Source organism: Ascaphus truei, chromosome 4 (genome assembly GCF_040206685.1).
Source record: "Ascaphus truei isolate aAscTru1 chromosome 4, aAscTru1.hap1, whole genome shotgun sequence".
In the NCBI taxonomy this organism is placed as follows: domain Eukaryota; kingdom Metazoa; phylum Chordata; class Amphibia; order Anura; family Ascaphidae; genus Ascaphus; species Ascaphus truei.
In genome coordinates, this window is record NC_134486.1 from 359162895 (window position 1) to 359183315 (window position 20421).

The window sequence follows — 20421 nt, forward strand, 5'->3', positions numbered from 1 at the left end:
TTCAGAGAAGGGGCACAAAAGAGATTTTTAAGTTTTGTCCTATAGTCTGAGAACTACATGTTGCCATGCCTTGTTTGGGCTACCAGTCTGCCCTCCGTGACATGCAAACCCTGGTAAAAGTGCAGGCAGTGTCAGGACCAATGATCTTGGGTTTTCCCCACAGTAGCAGCTCTCTTGAGTGGCAGGGGAGGAGGTGGTACAAGGTCTGTGTTCTGCCTAATCCTGGGCTCAGCCCTTGTACCTTCCCCCTCTGTACTTAAGAGGTTGCACAGCTAAATTGTTTCAGTGTCTCTTCCCCTGAAAGAGACATGTAGTCACACAGGGGTGTATCTGCATTGGAACCCACTGTCCACTCCCTTTTGGGGAGTGGGGTGATACCTTTTTCCCCTGGCTCTATTAGAGAGTCAGGGAAGAATAAGGACTGCCTAATGTGCCCTTGGCCTGGGGTGGAGGTCCCGGGACCATCCAGAGGTTGGAAGCCTGTTTGACTGTGAAAGCAGAGACCAGTTACATTACTGTGTATGCAGAAGGAATAAACCGGATACAGTTAACTACTGTATACTACGGCGTAGTGTGAAATCGGTCTGGGGGGAGTGGAGTAATTCTTCTGTAGGAGATTGCCTTCATACATCTGGATAAGTAGAGAAAACTACGGCGCTCCCCATTAACACAAAAATTCGAACACATGTAGGAGCCTAAAACAGAACAATAATATACTGGCCCTTCAAATTACAACTCAACCGTGAGGAGATCCTTCCTTGACCTCCACCAATTCGTTATTCGTGTAGTGATGGTGAGCGCATAGGAGAAACAGAAAAATAAACACTATATGAATATTAGCCCACTAAATATAGCATATATATACTTTGTCGGCATAGCTGCTCTGTTCTTGACCACTGAAGGCCACCGTATTTCCTGAGGGAGAAGCTCAGTTGCAGGCCCTGCGACCGGACGCGGCAGCAGGGGTGACGCCTGCACGAGCTGATATAAAGGAGACGGACGCCGAAGTGTTTTACTTACATGTAAGTTCTGCATACTTACAGTACTTGTCGTTTAATATACTTACCTCTATTTATTTGAACGTGTTTTTGCCCCTATTTGGAGCCATACAAGAGGGAGGAAACTTCTTACATCCAACCCCCCCTACCATCTCTGGGTACTACCCTTTGAAGTGGATCGTTCAAGAGAATTCCAAAGAAACCCTGATAAGATTGGCTCACACTTGTCCGTGTGAGTAAGATCAGGCATCAGCCTTTTTGTTATATTCCACCACCTATTCCCTGCGTATATATATATATATATATATATATATATATATATATATATGTATGCTATATTTAGTGGGCTAATATTCATATAGTGTTTATTTTTCATACATCTGGAGCCTGCAGCAGATGGAGGCACTGTACCAGAAGAGATAAAGACCAGTTATGTATTGTATTGTATGTCTTTATTTATATAGCGCCATTAATGTACATAGCGCTTCACAGTAGTAATACACATGGTAATCAAATAAATAACAGATAATATAAATAACAGATCATGGGAATAAGTGCTTTAGACATAAAAGTAACATTAAGGAAGAGGAGTCCCCGCCCCGAGGACCCCAGAGTCCTGGCCAGATGTCTCCATTTCCATCTGCGGACCACTCAGCACCCTGTGAGCCAACAGGTAGCCAGCACTACACACCATGTAATGGCAAAATATCCCAGTGGGTGGGGGAAACAGCATTACATACTGTACACACATGCAAAAAAGATTTAAAAAAAACATATCTTGACAGATAACCTGAGAGTAGCATCAGCCATTAACTACTTCTCTGCATCTTCCCCCTCAGTGATACTGTATGTCCAATTAAAAATGTATTGTTGATTTGTTTGCACAACAAAGTTAGCTTCAAGGCAAAACATGTGCTAGGAACCAAATGGCATAGGTGCTGCTCTGTCTAAAGTTACATTATATGTTTTTAAGAATCTGCTGCCAGACGCAAAAAACAAAAAATTTTAACATGCCCACTCCATATTTTGCAGCTTGGCCTCCTGGACTAGATGAAAATACAGGTTTGCTATTTTAAAAAAAATTGATTATAGAAGGAAATCGGATAGCTTGCAACATACATAGATCAAAAAATGACCATGCAGACTAAGGAACATGGTTATATTTAATGAAAATAGATGGGTCTAAGATATGCCTGGTAAAAATCATCAGAAGATGGTCAGAGGATGGAGAAAATGTGTTAACAAACAAATATATGCCTCCCATGCGCTTCTGGTTTTTATCGGTCTTTAAATTATGTTTATAAGAAAAAGGCTATTCCCCAACAATTTCGGCATACTCATTTTTATGTAACTAATTTTGTATCTGTTTTAACCCCAAATACCCTGAATATGTATTATGCAAATGTATATTAAATATGAAAATCTTGATTTCTACATTTGAGTAAAGTTATTCCTAGTCTGCTGTTAAATAAAGACCACACGTAATCTAAGGCTATGGAATTGTGCAGTGAATCAAAACATGCTTTTTGTGTTGTTACATATTGTAGACCCTATTGTTTAGAATAATTAGTAGGTTTTATTCATGTTTTAATTTGTTACCACAGCACTGAGAAAAATGAGTAGAAATTGTAATTCTGCTTCTTTCTTCTGCCTTGTATGAACTGAGTACAAGTTTTCTAAAATGTTATGCACTTCTGACACAATAATACTGATTATACATATCGACAGAACCCATACTAGTGGTGCATTTAATATGGTACACATTAAATGGAGTATAGAGCATTTGATAATTTATGTAGTTCATTAGCGAGTACATTTTATGTTCTGCTATTGACATTATGCATACTACTGCAGTTTGCAATAAAAATGAAGAACATAAATATTTTGGAACTCACATGCATACATAACTAGCAGGAATAGGCTAAACAAATGCAATATGTTTCTGGATCTTACTAGGTAGTCGTGCTGAAAGTAACATCATGTAAAATATGTCAAGGTCACACTGACTAGAGATGGGTGAAATGTTTGCAGAAATCTGAATCTACAGTGAATTGGTCAGGTCCTTTCAGCCACAGAATTCTGTGGCTCAGTCTTAAAAGATTTGTTTTGTTTTCCTATCACTAAAATTCTGCACAATGAATTTGGAATCCGAATCTGCAAACGGAATACAAATCTTCAAATGTAATATTTATTGGAGGAGGAGTATATAAATAGATGAGCAGCCTCAACTTAAAGCCATTGTGTTATAGGCAGTGGTTGGCTGTGGTTTGGTTAGGGCTGTTGCTGCTGTAGTACTACAGTATGTGTCAAACATTTATACATTATTTACTGAATAAAACTTCTATCTTAACTATTAAATTAGTGGAGGAAGAGTGCTTGTTATACAGGGATTATTTGTCTTTCCCTATAGCAGACACAACCTGTTGTGACTGACTTAGCTGACCCCTGCCTGTGTGTGTCCACTTTTCCTGGGCAGGTGCCTGCCTGGCTTAATTGCCTTGGCTCTTCTCCTGTACTGTTTTTGTGTCTATTATATAAATTATATAGCAGTACATTCATATTTAATAATATTAATAAGAATACTGTCGTCAATTATTTTCAAAGAGGGTTAAATGTAAACACATTTAGTTTCTCTCATTCTCTGCACCTAGAGTGCCAGTGTGCAGCCCAGGCCACTGAGGTCAGCAACTACTGCCATTCCATTGTGTGTAAAGAAAATGCGCACATGGGGAACATGTATTGACAATGCACATAATATCTGAACTGCTATATATAGATATATACATTAAATTTATAAGGAAGAGAGATAGTGTCTGAATTAAAGAAGACATCAAGAGCTTATTCTGATTTATAATATAGTAATGGTATTCTGTTATTATTATATTACATTTTCTATTAAAATACTAGTTATCTAGTTTGTTGTTGTTATTTGTTAACATTACATGGTACACCACCATCCTATACAGTATGTCCAGTCCACACACCAGTCCACTGACCAGTGACCCCGCCAAGCCAGTGCCGCCACTAGTTGATAATAATAACAATAAGAAGAATATATCCAACTAGTATCTCTACACTCTACTAAATCTAACTACCCATTCAGGGCTGCCTGCTAGCTATGTAGTTCTGTTGTTGTTATAGCCATTATCCAGGTCAGACATTTACTTAATAAAACTTGCAGTGTTTAACAGTAAATAATTATCAGTGGTGCATAGTTTATCCAGATTAATCCTTACAATATAAAATTCAGAAAATGCAGTGTCTGCTTCAAAAGATAGCAGGAACTCAGAGGAAACACATGTCTCAGATGAATAGATTACACCTTAAAGAGTCTCATAGAGAAAGAGAGAAAGGCAACATAGTGTATTGGTTTACTACTAATATTGACACGTAATGAAAAGCTCAAATACACTTACAGAATGCCAAAATCAATGAGATTTGGGTCTTGTTAAATAGGGACTCGTAGATAGATAGTGCATCACCATGATTAGCTCATTAATAGTAGAATAATTCCATTTTCCATAATAGATCCAAATTCAAGGACACAGAGTATAATTCATAACATCCCAGGGTGAGAAACTTATATGGATATAAGGATGCATCTGTGAACTTCTCTTTACACCTTGAGAAAGTCCTTTACGGACGAAACGCGTAGGTGCGTTCCTACCATTGTTTGTTTTTTGTAACTGACCAATAAACTCTTTTTTAATACTTATCCCTGCTTGGAGTTACCCTAATTTTTGGCGATCTACTAGCTGGAAGCTGCTGGGAAACGCTGCTGTGCTCCTCTTCATCCTTGCTGTTTGTTAAATAGGGACACCTGCGCATGCTCTTACGTGTCATAGAAATGATTGCACGCAGTGTCTCCTAGGATCCAGCATCTCAGCTCAGCAGTGGAGGGTTGAAAGTGACTGCCAAGAGTTTCTATGGATCGCTTACAGTCTTAGTTTGAAACTCAAAACACTACGCATTTTGCCAGTGATTTTGCTTCATTAGAATATGAGTCATTAGATTCCCCTTTTAATGGCAAAAAAAGGCAATGGTTGCAAATGTAGGCTAATGAATGGCAATCAGGATCTTAAAGTTACTAGTGCATCAAATAATAGTTTATATATAGATATATGTATATATGTATGTACAGTATATGTATACAGTATGTATATGTATATATATGTATAAATATGTATATATCTATATATATAGATATATATGTAACGGGTTTTCTCCCCCCCAATCTCACATTGGCCCGGGTACTCTAGCAACCAACAACCATTACTTGTTCGTGTTTGGTGGTGCACCTGTAGGCAACAGGACTCCTGAGTCTCCCGCTTGATGGTATTAGGGGATGTCATCAGGACAGGCAGCTGAGGTAGTGGGTGCGAGTTCAACTTACATCATGTGCAGCGCCTCCACCTCATCAGGATCTGTGCTTCCGCAGGGAGATGGTCCTGGTGAGGAACTCCTTCTTGGTGGTGACTGCTACTGCTGAGTAATTTCACACTCACACAGTGGGGGTTTCGTTAACAAGGTCATCTTTATTGTAGATTGGGATGTAGCAGACTGCCCCATGCAGCTGCCGGCTCTAGCCGCACATCTCTCCGTGCTGTCCCTTTGCCAGGTACGCCCTCCCGAATTGAAGTGGGATTCCCTCTTCTCCTAGGGAGATCCTCTCTGTGCCAGTTCCCTGGACACAGAGTGGCTTAGACAGGCCGATTTCTTTTCTCCCTCGTCAGAGGTTCGGGGACATATGGGTACTCAAGCCCATGAGACCGTTTATGTTTGGCTGTAATGGCCCGTTCAGCTCAGCAGGCCCGGGTTAATTTAGTTTGCCCAGCCTTTCCCGGCAACACCCATGACAGGGGCTCATCTGACTCCACCGGATCATCTAACCCTTCAGATCCCTTTGGGGTAATAAGACCCCCTTGAATTCGGTCCCACCTTACTCGCAGGTCTTTGAGGTATGCCTCATCGTTGAAATCCCCGGGAGCCCACCAATGGTCAACTACCCCATCCCTTTCTAGAATGAAACAGGTGCGGTCTAGCACAATCACTGGGCACCGACCCTCGTCGGGAAATCCTCCCTCCACCCTCCGATCCATCATCCGAAGTTCCCCAGTCCAGGCTTCCAGTCTGTTCTTCGGTAGGACGCCGGGAATCCCCTGACATCCCCAGGCTAGAGGTAGACCCGAATGAACAGGTGACAGGGACAGGGGATTTAACTAGGGCCTTGAGGCTAACTTTGGGGATGGACGGGGTTGGGGGACGGGGCCGGACGGAAGGTATCGGCAGGGTTACGGCCTGCTCCTCAGCAATACCTGACTCGCTTCCGCCACAAAGTCTGTTCTTTCCTCCGGCAGCTGAGGTTCTCGGTCTCCGGCTCGAGCGCCCACTCCGTCTGTCAGTAGGGGATCGACTTCCGCTGCTCGACCGCAGAGGCGCGATCACCTCCCACTCGATGCCGCCCTGGTCATCCGGAATCTCCTCCGTACACGCATGTGCTTTGACGCCATCTTGGGTTGGGTCCCCAATCGAGACCTCTTCCTCCACGAGGACATCCGGCAACGCCCGTCTGCTACGCGGCCCAGCCTGACCCTGGATCCGCTCTTCTTTCACCTCCACCCCCTGGATCTGCGGCGAGCACTGAGCTAGCCTACTGCTCCGCAGCGTCGGGGTGGATCGACCTCCTTCTGAACCGCTAATCACAACAGCAGTGGGACTCCGGCGATCGGGTTGTCGCGGTACTGGGAACACTTGACTCCGTGTCTCCACACCATGAGGAATAGCATCTCGCCACGGGATACCACTGGTATGGTACTCAGTCAACAAGTCCTGTGCATCTGCCAGCCTGGCACACTCCTCGTCCGAGGACTCTAATTTACAGTTCGGGCGGGGTATTCCAGTAGGGGACCGGCGATGTGTTCCTTTTCGGTCACCTCTCCGATGGCTAGTTTTCTCTGACTTGAGAACCCGGCTTGATTCCTGCTCCGCGGGGCCTGTACTCTCACGCCACAGTGCACCCGGAAGCTCCGCCGCCGACATCGGGGTAGAATCCTTCACTCCTCCAGCTTGTACCGGCACAAACGTCGTCATGGGCCACATATATTGCAGTCCACAATGAGGACATCGAGCCTCTCTGCCCACAGCTCCGCCCGGCAGTCTGCACTGCAGGCAGAGACAGACCACTGTCTCCACACCTTCTACGCGGATAATCAGGAATCCTTCTGGAAACGAGTAGGGATGGGTAGATATCAAGGGACTCTGATCCACTTTCTCGGAATGTTCAGCCATAGTCACCAACGGAGGCACTCTTTTAGAGGTCTGTATTGATCAATGGCTCTTCGCAACTGAAGGGCAGGGGATGGTTGAGCAATCCCTCCCCCTACTTCCTCCATCGGCATCCGGTGGAACCGCAGACCACTTCCCCTGTTTGAAACTAGGGGGATGTCTCGTAGACTTGTAGGCTGACCCAGCACAGATGCAGAGTGAGTCATAGTCCATGAGGGCGCGGCTCCAGCTTTCGCGCCAAACTCCCCAGCAGGGGGGAGTTTTCTCGTTGCCGCCAATCCTGGCCAACAATTACCAAACTGCAAAGTTGCAAGACTTTCTGCAGCTGGCCCACGCGGTGTCCCGGGAACGCGGGAACCGCCATCTTGGTAAGTACTGTCCTTCTTCATATATGAGGTAGCGTCTGGCTGTTTGTTTATTGGTGTATAACAAAGTCCATTTCGTTCCTCCCATCTCGCAAGACTGTCGTCCTCACTAGTCTCGAGGGTACTTTCCCGAGAACACAGGCAGGACAAACACGGCGCAGCCACGGCTTTCACGCCATTCCACAACAAACTCACAAAAGTCTCTTCTGTAGCTTGTTCTTCTTCCTCAGTCCGGCATCCTGGACCTTCTGCTCTTTGAAGATCCTCCATTCTGACGGTTGTTTCTCGATCATTGTATACTGGATTATTGTACATGGAGCTCCGCTCTGCGGGGCAGCTACCACATCAGTACAATAAACATGCCTTGTGCACCACCTTATGTACCTAACGTAGATCTAACTCGTGTTTGCACTACCTCAGTCTAGGCTCACTCTCTCAGTGTCTACTGTATCTCCTTCCTCCCAGTCTGTGCTCCCTTCGGTCAGTGATCTGGAATGGCTAGAGTACTCTGGGGCTTCCATGCAGTACTTGGGCGTCTACCTCTCTTGGTCAGCCTAGTGCAGACCCTCTCCAGGAGTCCTGACCTAGTTAACAGGCTATCCCTTCAGGCATCCTACCCCTAGCGCTACCTCAAGGTGACTCGGACAGCTATAGCCCCTCTCCAGACCCACTAACTCCTCTCAGGTTCCCAGGTTACTCCTGCGGTTCCATCCCAACACAGCACAAAGTGGCAGCATACACTTTCCCTGTTTACTAGTGTGCCTAGCAAAAGCCTGTCCTGTTGACAGATATATATATATATATATATCTCAGCAGCGCCTCCAATTGTAACGGGTTTCCCCCCCCCCCAATCTCACATTGGCCCGGATACTCTAGCAACCAACCCCCATTACGTGTTCGTGTTTGGTGGTGCACCTGTAGGCAACAGGACTCCTGAGTCTCCCGCTTGATGGTATTAGGGGATGTCATCAGGACAGGCAGCTGAGGTAGTGGGTGCGAGTTCAACTTACATCATGTGCAACGCCTCCACCTCATCAGGATCTGTGCTTCCACAGGGAGATGGTCCTGGTGAGGAACTACTTCTTGGTGGTGACTGCCACTGCTGAGTAATTTCACACTCACACAGTGGGGGTTTCGTTAACAAGGTCATCTTTATTGTAGATTGGGATGTAGCAGACTGCCCCATGCAGCTGCCGGCTCTAGCCGCATATCTCTCCGTGCTGTCCCTTTGCCAGGTACGCCCTCCCGAATTGAAGTGGGATTCACTCTTCTCCTAGGGAGATCCTCTCTGTGCCAGGTCCCTGGACACAGAGTGGCTTAGACAGGCCGATTGGTCAACCTGGACCGCTAGTTACTGCACTAGGGTCACAAAGTGTTCCTACAATCCCTTATGCAGGAAAATACAACTTCCCAACAACTTCCCACAGCTGCTGGAACCACACACTAACTAACTGTGTTGTGCCTTATATACTTCAGGAGGCAGGCGCATCCCTGATGTCACTATCCAGGAACTCAGAGCATACAGCCACTCCCCTCCATACATAGGGCACCTCACCATGGTGTGAGGGAAAACCTCCATAACTACTGCTGGCATACCTGTACTTACCAGGACTTACTGCCAACAGAGAGGAAAGTAGTATACCATTATTATGCATGGCTATATATATGTCAAAAGAGACAAAACATAATGAAGCAGCACCTCTAATATATCCTAAGCAAAGCTGAAGAAGAATGAACCTGTAGATACACCCAATGGAGTGATAAGAAAAAAGCTAATTAAAAAATGAACCCAATTTTCCAAAGATATAAATGTGATAGCAATCAACAACAATTATTGATAAAACATAAAACTAATAAAAACTGTAAATATAAAATAGTTGTGATGCCACAATATGTGAACTTGTTACTAAAAATTGTAACTAAAAAACCTTATTTTAAAAGTCCTTTGAAAAAACACAGTCCTGTTCCAAAAGTAATGTCTCCAGGTGTTTTGCAGCCCGTTTCAAGGGTTCACTACTCCCTTATCATACCTATGAAAAGAGAAAAAAAGAAAACAGGCGCACACCTAGTGCATTAACATAATAACAAGTGTTTATAGAACATTAAAAACAACAAATGCCCACTCACAAAAGTACTGATTAAAATAGCAGATATGAGAATGGCTCTCATGTGCCAGAAGTGCCGTCCGATCAGGGTATTGGCGTCCGCTCGCGTCTCTCATCCATGCAGTCAAATACCGGAAGTGACATCTCTCCTGATCGGCGCTTCAACACTGGAAGTCTCTCCAGGAACCAGCAACAACCACACCAGGTTCTCAGTGCCAACAATACAACACGGGGGAGCAGGAACCAAAGTTCTTACAACAACAGCAACAGAAGGTCATGGGCAAGTGACGGCTTCTCTCAAACCACGCCCTATGCGTTTCGTCATCGATGAGGACTTCATCAGGGGTAACCCATTGGATGCCCACTCGCAAAATTTATAGGGAGGCAATTTGCATACATTGATTGATCAATAAACCTGATATTAAACCAGAATTAGCAGCATACATGTATTAACAATACAAACAGAATAATATTTTATAAAGACCCCATTGAAACATCTGAAAGTAAGTCATATTAATCAGGACACAGAGATATAGCCCATTCAGGGCTCAGGAATTAGTAATATTGATTAATTGTGCACAAATCAATTTACCCACTGTCGTCAACAGCACCATTAGGAAATATAGTAATCATATTCAGACAGGGTATAATTGGAAAAAAAGAGATTTGAAGGAATATAAGATGGTATAATTGTAATGAAAAACATAATATTGTAAAACAATTAATTAACTATGAGAAATCAACATAATAGCAAAATTATAACATAAACAACTTGAGTTATTGTTGTCCATATTACCCAATTCTTCAGGAGACTGGAAAATATATATATATTAATCTTATAACTTGTAAAATAAATCTTAAATATAATCTATTTAACCCTACATCAATTAATTACCTAGTTGGTTCAAATCTGTTAAACCATAAAATGATTATAGCAAACCTACCCAATGTCACGTATAATGTGGATGTTAGGCGTATAGATTCCATGTGGAGTCAGAGGAGCAGCAACAGATGGATTTGAAGCAAGGACAGGAAGAATCAACGTGGTACATACATATAACATAATGATCTAATATATAATCAACATATCTATTAATACATAGTCTGTAGTATAAAATCTTAGTGTGTGTTGGAGTATTATATTTAATTTATGAATGTGTGAATACAGTAAAGAATCATCCATTTTAATATAGATTCAGTGTTTGTAATAAAATTGTGGATAAAAAATATATATAAAAAAATATATATAAAAAAATATATATAAAAAATATATTAAATATATGTGTTTCTTTACATAGATTTGCCAAATGGACCTCTTAATGAACAGAAACCGAGATACACTCGCATTATGATGTAAATGGCAAAATATCAAGATCTATCCAATCACCCATGTATTGAATTCACTATTGGATGTACTTAAAAATGCATTATTTATAAGTGTATTTTTTTTGGACCTGACATATGACCAAAGTTCGAAGGGAATGCCTAAGCATTCAAACCAGACCTCCGAAGGATCTCCCTAAAAGAGAGATCACACTATGGTACTAATGTCAATATGGTCATTGTGTCCCTTTGGGCAGGTGGTATCCAAAATATACATCCAATATGTCTCCCTCATACAGAGTCTTTGGAAGCGATCTCCCCCCATATACGAGGAGGGAATATACTCAATGCCCATAACTGATAGGGATTTTGGATTTTTTAGATGTTTATTACAGAAGTGGCGGGAGAGGCTATGTGTTTGGCACCCGTGAATAACGTTTCTTCGGTGCTCCAAGAACCGTGTACTCAGAGCCCTCGATGTGCGGCCAATATATTGCAGGCCACACTCACATGAAATAAGATATACAACGTATTCAGTTAGACAGTTAATATAGTCTGTTACTTCTTATGAGGTGCCATTTGAGTATGATGTAAATTTATTTGTTTTTACCAAGTGTCTACAAGTGAGACACCTGCCCCTTCCGCATCCAAAATTCCCCACTTCTTTGATCGAATTGGAAATCTTATTTGTTTTTGTTTTTAACTTACTTGGAGCTATCAGTGTCTTGATACTCCATGCTTTCCTAAAAATCACAGGAGCATATTTTGGCAATGAATGACCAATTACAGGATCATTACACAAAATGTTCCAATGACTATTAAGAACATTTCTAATTTGATGTGCAGATTGATTATATTGTGTAATGAATTTTGGTGTAGGTGCCCCCTTTTTTATCTCATTTCTTGGTTTATACATTTTATTTGATTTCACTTTAGATCTTTCTAATAATTTGTCTCGATTCAAAAGGCTGGCATCTACAAATGCTTGGTTCACTATAGACATATCGTAGCCTTTCTCTTGAAAATTTCCTGACAGATCTTTGCCCTGTATTGAGAAATCAGTGTCCAATGAGCAGTTGTGCCTAATCCTGTGAAACTGACTTTTGGGTACATTGTCTAACCATTTTTTATAATGGTTGCTACCATATTGTAAGTAACTGTTCGTTGAGACAGATTTAAAGTGTGTTTTTGTCTGGATTTGTTTTTCAATCCCTATAAAAAGCTCTAAGTCCAATAAGATAATGGTGTCTGGATGTACATGATAAGTGAACTTCAGACCCATCTGGTTATCGTTGAAGGATGTGAGAATCTCCTCCAGGATTGCCCTCTCACCATCCCAAATCATAAGAATATCATCTATGAAACGAGCATAGAAGACAAGACCACCCCCCAGTCGGGCGTTCTCCCACACATGGGTATTCTCCTACAATCCCATGTAGAGATTAGCATAACTGGGGGCAAATCTGGTCCCCATAGCCATCCCACAGATTTGTAAGTAAAAAGTGTCTTCAAATAGAAAATAATTGTGATTTAAAATAAACTTAATACATGCTAAAAGAAAAATCCTTTGTGAAGAGTGCAATTCTTTATCTAACTCTAAATAGTGATTGATTGCCTGGATACCTTTTAAGTGATCTATACATGTGTAAAGTGAAGAAACATCACACAATTCCCAGTGAAAGGTATCCTTCCATATAATATCGGAGGTGGAATCGATAACGTGTAACGTGTCCCGTATGTGTGAACGTAATTGATTAACATATGGTTGTAAATAGTAGTCAACATATTGGGACACATTCGACGTCATCAACCCCACCCCCGATATTATAGGCCTCCCTGGTGGATTAAAGGTGTCTTTGTGCAATTTAGGAATGTGATAAAAAATAGGTGTTCTAGGGTGTTTTATATATAAAAACTTGAGTTCTAATTTAGAAATGATTCCTTTAGTGAATGCATCCTGGAGGAGATTCCGAAACTCCAACTGATAACACTCAGATGGGTCCCCATTGAGAGTCTCATAAGAAATGGAATCGTGCAGAAGACGGTATGCTTCAGTTAAATAGTCTGCACGGTCCTGTACGACAATTGCCCCACCTTTATCTGCCTGACGAACAATTAACTCATTATTGTTTTTAATATTTATCAATGTTACAAATGTTAAAATGTTTTCTTTTTTTTTCTCTTTTCATATATATATGTGTGTATATATGTATATATATATATATATATATATATATATATATATATATATATATAAAAAATATATATATAAGACATGCAAATGAACATACAGTAATATTTACAGTTGCTATATATATATATATATATATATATAGCAACTGTAAATATTACTGTATGTTCATTTGCATGTCTTAGACAGGTCTGCAACCCTGTCTTTCCCCATTGTCACCCAGCATACATCGCTTCCACTGCAGCAAGGGATTCTGGGAAATGACATGCAAATGAGCACTCAGTGCCACCTTTTGTCTCAAGCTCGTATTACACAAGCCAATCCTCAAGCCAATGCATGCTGTTTTAAACACAGCTTTTAAACAGAGGCTGGGATGAGATGCAAAGCCATTAGACCTACTCACATACATGTTTCAACCTTGATGGGTATCATCAGTGTGAGGCTGGTCTTAATGGCAAAGCAGGTTTGAGACTAGACTAGGTAATCACCACTGTCATTAAGGTTATGTATATATATATATATATATATATATATATATGTATATATGTGTGTGTGTAGATATATATATAGATATAGATATAGATATATAATAATATATGTATAGATATATATACAGCCGCGGCCTCTTTTATTCTCCAACATCTCCGAATTTTTTCAGGAATTTTTTCCGAATGCCACGCACTTCACCGCACTTCACCACGTTCATGCCTCATTCTGACCACATTCTGACCGCATACATGTTGCATTCACACCCGCGGTTGATGTGTTTATTGATAATGGTTCGGATTTAATTGGTTGCAATTCTTTGCATATCTGCCAGATGGCAGATATTCATGAATTGTAATGTGCATGGGCTTCAGTAATGTGTCAACTTGCAGGTGTTTAAAAGAATACCAGAGTGGTCCATTGTAAATTGACCTTGGGACTGAAGAAGTTACAATAATGTATCAATTTAGGCATTTTCATATTAAAAAATACAAGCTCAGTGTTTGGTCTTGTTTTATTGTCCTGAGAGACTCGACATGAGTGCACAACTGCAGTCCGTGTTCCAAAAACCCGACAGAACGTATGCTTTGATATGGGCCGCGATTAATGCAACAGATGATAAGATGGCAACAGTTGTTCAAATTTATCAGTATTTTATCGAAAACTATGACTTTTACAAATTTTCGCCAGATACTCATGTTTGGAAGCGTGCAATAAGGAAAAAGTTATGTATCGATCCATGTTTTTATCGTATTGATCCCGATGTTATTGGAGGCTATTGGTGTGTATCACTGGGTTTTTCCCGTATCTATGATCATGGAAACTGCAAAAGGCGAAAGGTCATGTTAAAACCAACTAAGAAACGCCAGTCGCAGGCAAGCAATGTGCCAGCACCAGCACCGGCTTCCAATAACGGTCCGACCGTCAGTGAAAACCTGGTGACCGACAACCCTTGCTGTCTGTCCCCGCCCGGATACCTGCAGTCTGAGCCGGATTTCGCGTACAGATTCCAGCAAGCTTGCATGTACCTAAGCGATTTCCAGCCTCATCAGCTGACTACAGGTGTAGTAGTCCCGCTGTCACCTGTCAACTAAGTGTATGATCAAGAATACGGGACTGGCAGTGGCTTGGCGCCAGCTGACTGGCAAAGTCTATGGTGAGTAATGTTGCCATATTTTATTCTGTTTTTGAAATATCAATATCAATGCACAGTCTCCTGTAAGCAATATCATTGGCTGAGCAGCTTCTACAGTAGATACTTCACAATAGGTGCAAAGCTAGGCGCATGCGCATTGTAACCTTCTTGAAACGCATATGTGTGCCATCACATCGCCAGTAGGCGCATGCGCATGTGAACAGGAGACGCCCCCCGAGAAAATTATTGGTGGGACTGACTGTACAAAAACATTTATTTACATTTTATACATTGTACAGCAATTCAAAACATTAACAGGGGTATGGTTTACTGCTAGTGAAAACATTTATGTACAGAAAGTCAAAACATTTACAGTGGGATGGTGTACAGAACAGTCAGTCAGGCCTGCACATCTCCAGTCCTCGAGGGCCGCAAACAGGCCCAGTTTTAAGGATAACCTTGAAAACAGGGCCTGTTTGCGGCCCTCTGGGACTGGAATTGTGCATGTCTTGTGTACAGTTAGTAAAAACATTTCTTTATTAATACAAGTTAAAACACGCAACATCTCCTTTATTAAAGTACAGAAAGTCAAAACATTTACAGTAAGATGGTGTACAGAACAGCCAGTCAGGCCTGCACATCTCCAGTCCTCGAGGGCCGCAAACAGGCCCGGTTTTAAGGATAACCTTGAAAACCGGGCCTTTTTGCGGCTCTCGGGGAATGGAATTGTGCAGGTCTTGTGTACAGTAAGTAAAAACATTTCTTTATTAAAACAAGTTAAAACACGCAACATCTCCTTTATTAAATTACAGAAAGTCAAAACATTTACAAAAACATTTACAAAAAATAAACAACAGTTTAACAGTTACGCAAATTCGATCCCCACCAGATTGTCCTTCCAGGTCCGATGCCTTGTATGGCGCAAAATGCCATTAATGGAGTCTCAAATGATTTTCATTAAAGGATCTGAAATTGAAAAATAGCGCCGCAATTCCTCCACAATAGTCCTTTTTAAATTTTCAGGAAGCGCCCTTTTTTTGCAATTTTCTTCGTAGTTGACATTTTTTGCCCACCCGCAGTTCACCAAGTAGGACACGTGGTGCTTAAAAATTAACATGCCATACTTCTGGGGTAAACCAGCACTCATGACCCTATACACTGGCGACACACTTTATTCGAGCTCGGCTAGTCCCACGAATTCGGGTATACCCGGGTGTATTGAGGTTTGTGATTGTTTTCTGCCCGAGTGCATTGAGGTATTTTCCAGGCAGGGATTGAAGCATTTTATTCCCGCTGGCTGCAATACTGCACAGTATATATATATATATTGCATTACAATTCATGAATTTATGCCATCTGGTAGACACGCGAAGCATTGCAGCCTATTAAATCCTAATCATTATCATTTAACAGATCAGCCGCCCGTCAGCCAGGCATGAACCCAGGCTGGGAAGGCAAACGCAACGGGGCTTGTCAGAGGTGAGGAGCGGCGCATTCCAGGTATCTGCCAGGTACATACTGGGTATTTGCTCGAATAAAGTGTGTCGGTGCAGTAGGTGGCAGCTCGCGCAGGATGATGTCGGGCACCGTATCGATGCAAGCGTATGTAGGTTGGGTTCTGTGAGCGGGTGTGCTTCTGGGAGTGGGTGTGCTTGTGGCGGTGAGCGAGGGTAGGTTGTCTGGGAGGAAGCTTTCCTCCTGTCTTGGTCACCGTGTTGTCCCCTGGCGTGGTCTTGATGGGGTTGTCATGTTATCCTCCTCCTCAACGGCATACATGTACACAAATTCTTCTGGTGGAGGGGGTGCACTTGGTGTTGGAAGGCGGTCGAAGGTCCCATTCATCACATCCATGCCACCCTTTTGCTCCGGCGTCGGTGATAGAGGGGCATGAACACCGAGCAAATTATGTATTCCCTATGTCACTATGTCAGTCTCTATCTTCTCCATCCGTCGATCCATCTTCTCCATCCGTTGATTCATATTTAGCATGGTCTCTAAAAGCAGATCTATCTTTACCAGCATAGTAGAGTTCTCGGGAATATCCACACTTAACCCATTCAGCATGCGGTCTAACGAACTGGTTCTTTGTGCATGGCGTGCTGTGGACATCTGGGTGGATGGGTGCTACGGAGGATGAGATGGGGATTCCATGGAGAGAAGTGGCAGCATCGTCCTAGAAGGATGGAGGAGGTGACCTGTGGATTTCCGGGAGAGAAGCGGCAGAGTCGTCTAAGCGTAATGGAGAAAGTGACCCGTGGATTTCAGGGACACCAGCGGCAGCGTCGTTGAAGAGCAGTGGAGAAGATGGGCTGTGGGTTTCTGGGAGAGCGGCGGCAGCGTCGTGGACGAGTAGTGGAGAAGATGGGCTTGCTGGCTCCCATTTGTTTTGCCTTGAGTGTACATCACCGAATTTTTTCTTGACTTCTTGACATAATAAGGCTTATGTGTATTAAAACCCTTAGCCTTTGGGGTCAGCAGAAAGTTTTCTTTATTAGCCTTAGCCTGTCGCTTTGGCCTTGGCTTGGAAACAGCTGCCGCCTTTCGCTTTTTCTGTGTGATAGGCATGGCAGAGGCGAGTGGCTTCCTGCATCCGTAGAATCGGGGTTGATCCATGGAAGCAGATGGCACAATGCAGTATCTGGACAAGGGCAAGTTCAGATACAGATCATCGAGTGGTGGGCTATGCAAAGTGTGTAACCTTTTATGCATGGCGACGAGGTACAGGTGTTGAAAGTGGGCGTACTCTAATGTGAGTCATTAACGTATAAATACACCACCCAATTTGTGGATTCACTGCACATTGAATACACATCGACTAAACATCGAATATACATTCTTGTGTATATTTCTTTCTACTTGCAGCAATGCCTGTTATAAAGATTTCAAAGGATCTCAGCATAAGAATTAAGAAGATGTACACGAGCGGACACCGAATTGCAGATATCAAATGCTGGTTAGCTGCTTCTGGCTCGTTGTGCCATCAACCACCGTGTGCTATCATGCACACGGAAAAACCAAACAACGCACGATGACACCAATGGTAACTAACGCGTAAGTATATTTATATAACTATATAATACAGTATATCTATTATTGTTTATATTGCTGCATATTAATAGAACTATATATTGTGTAGATCTATCTAATTTTATACTATTTTTAATGTAAATGATGTGCTGTACTTGTAGCCTACAGCACTGTAACCTACCGGATTTGTGTTTTTCTGTACACTGTAGGGAAACAACTCTTCTGGTCAACAAAATAAGTGAAGAGAATGATGAGAAGAGTGCCTTAAGGGTCAAATACACTCTGCAGCAAAATCACAATCTCACTGTATACGAGACCAGCATAAAGAAGATGAGACACAGAATTGGATGGAAATATGGACGTGTGAGGTTAGTACTGGACAGTACAGGAGGTTAAAGTGTTGTTTAAGATACTGTACTGTACCTCTAAAATTATTCCTTGTCATTACAGAGCGTACCCTATGATAAGGGACGTTAACAAGATCAAAAGAGTGGTCCAGACCCATGCATGGATCGACAGTGGAGAAACGTTCCAGGATTGCATCTTCACTGACGAGTCTACTGTATCGCTGGAGAAATTTGCCAACTTTGCATTCCACAAAAAAGGTCGCATATCTACGAAGCCGCGTCCAAAACACCCAGTGAAGATGCATGTGTGGGGTGCCATCTCTAGGCGTGGACCAGGATGCATTGTCATCTTTTAAGGTAAAATAAGTCACACGCATTTGCCTTATGCACTGTATTGTACTAGTGTGCAGTTTTTTGAGCACTTTTCTTTTCTTGTTATAGGAATCATGAATAAAGCTTTTTTCCAAGAGCAAATTGTGCTTGAGATTGTGGAATACATCACACGTGAGTTCCCAGATGGTCACCGTTTCTAACAGGACAACGATCCGAAGCACACCGCGTCAATAGCGCATATCCTTGAGCGCGGTATCAACTGGGTGAAGACGCCAGCGGAGTAAGTGCGGTAACCGTGTCTCATTTTTTTCCACTGTTTTTACTGTGTACTGTACTGCACCGACACACTTTATTCGAGCAAATACCCAGTATCTACCTGGCAGATACATGGAATGCGCCGCTCCTCACCTCTCACAAGCCCCGTTGCGTTTGCCTTCCCAGCCTGGGTTCATGCCTGGCTGACGGGCGGCTGATCTGTTAAATGATAATGATTAGGATTTAATAGGCTGCAATGCTTCGCGTGTCTACCAGATGGCATAAATTCATGAATTGTAATGCAGTATATATATATATATACTGTGCAGTATTGCAGCCAGCGGGAATAAAATGCTTCAATCCCTGCCTGGAAAATACCTCAATGCACTCGGGCAGAAAACAGTCACAAACCTCAATACACCCGGGTATACCCGAATTCGTGGGACTAGCCGAGCTCGAATAAAGTGTGTCGCCAGTGTATCTCTTTAACTAATTGTCCTTTTTTTCCCCCTCCAATGACAGATCGCCAGACTTCAATCCTATCGAAATTGTCTGGCATGAGCTGATGGACCATATCCGAAAGGCATAATGAGTTTTTGGAACGATGTACTCACCGTGGAACGATGCAATAAATATATTGACCATATTGTGACTGTGTTGCCCATTGTGATCGCGCGTAATGGGCAAGCATCAGGAATGTAGTATGGTATAGTACTTTACAGTAGTATTGTAAGTACAGTATGATACAGGTAAGTATGGCACAGATTTTTTTCTTCCTGAGAATAGTTCCAGTATAGACTAGTTTGACAGTACTAACTGCATACTGTAGTCCAATATGGAGTAGCTATACAGTACACAATGCCATAATATGCACCTAACTGCTCAATTGTTTTCTTTCCTGAGAGAGCAGCACTAGCCATCTGGTTGCAAAGTATTTAACAGTACTGTACTATACAGTACACAATGCCATAATACAGTATGCACATAACTGCTCTCATTTTTTATTTTCTTGTCTGTTCAGAAAAAAAAGTATGGACTGGTGGGGGAGGGGGGTATCATGTGTAAAGTTTGTGAACTGTGTGTAAACTGCAGTCATGATTTACACAAAACCTCTCCTCTCTCAATGAATTACTGTACAGGACACAGAATGAGGAAGAAGATAAAGACGGAAAAAATTATATTATTATATATATTATTATATATTATATATTATTAATTAATATTATAATCAATGTGCATTATTCATGATTATCCACCGGCCCTCAATTTTCAACTGACAGAAGAACTGAATAAAGACTGCAGTTTTATTATTCATGATTATTTGTATATTTGTATTTTTTGTTCCTGATAAAATAAAATACATATTTCTTTACATTCATGATAATCATAATCATTGAAACCCCCCTACACCAAAGAAAAAGAAAGAATGACAAAAAGTGGTAACTTACTGCACTGAAATATGAATCAGATTATGTTTTTTTTAACTCTTAATTTCACAGTGCTGTGCAAATCAGATTTACATATCAAATTCGAGAAGGGATTATCACAAGCATTACCGTAAACAAAGCCTC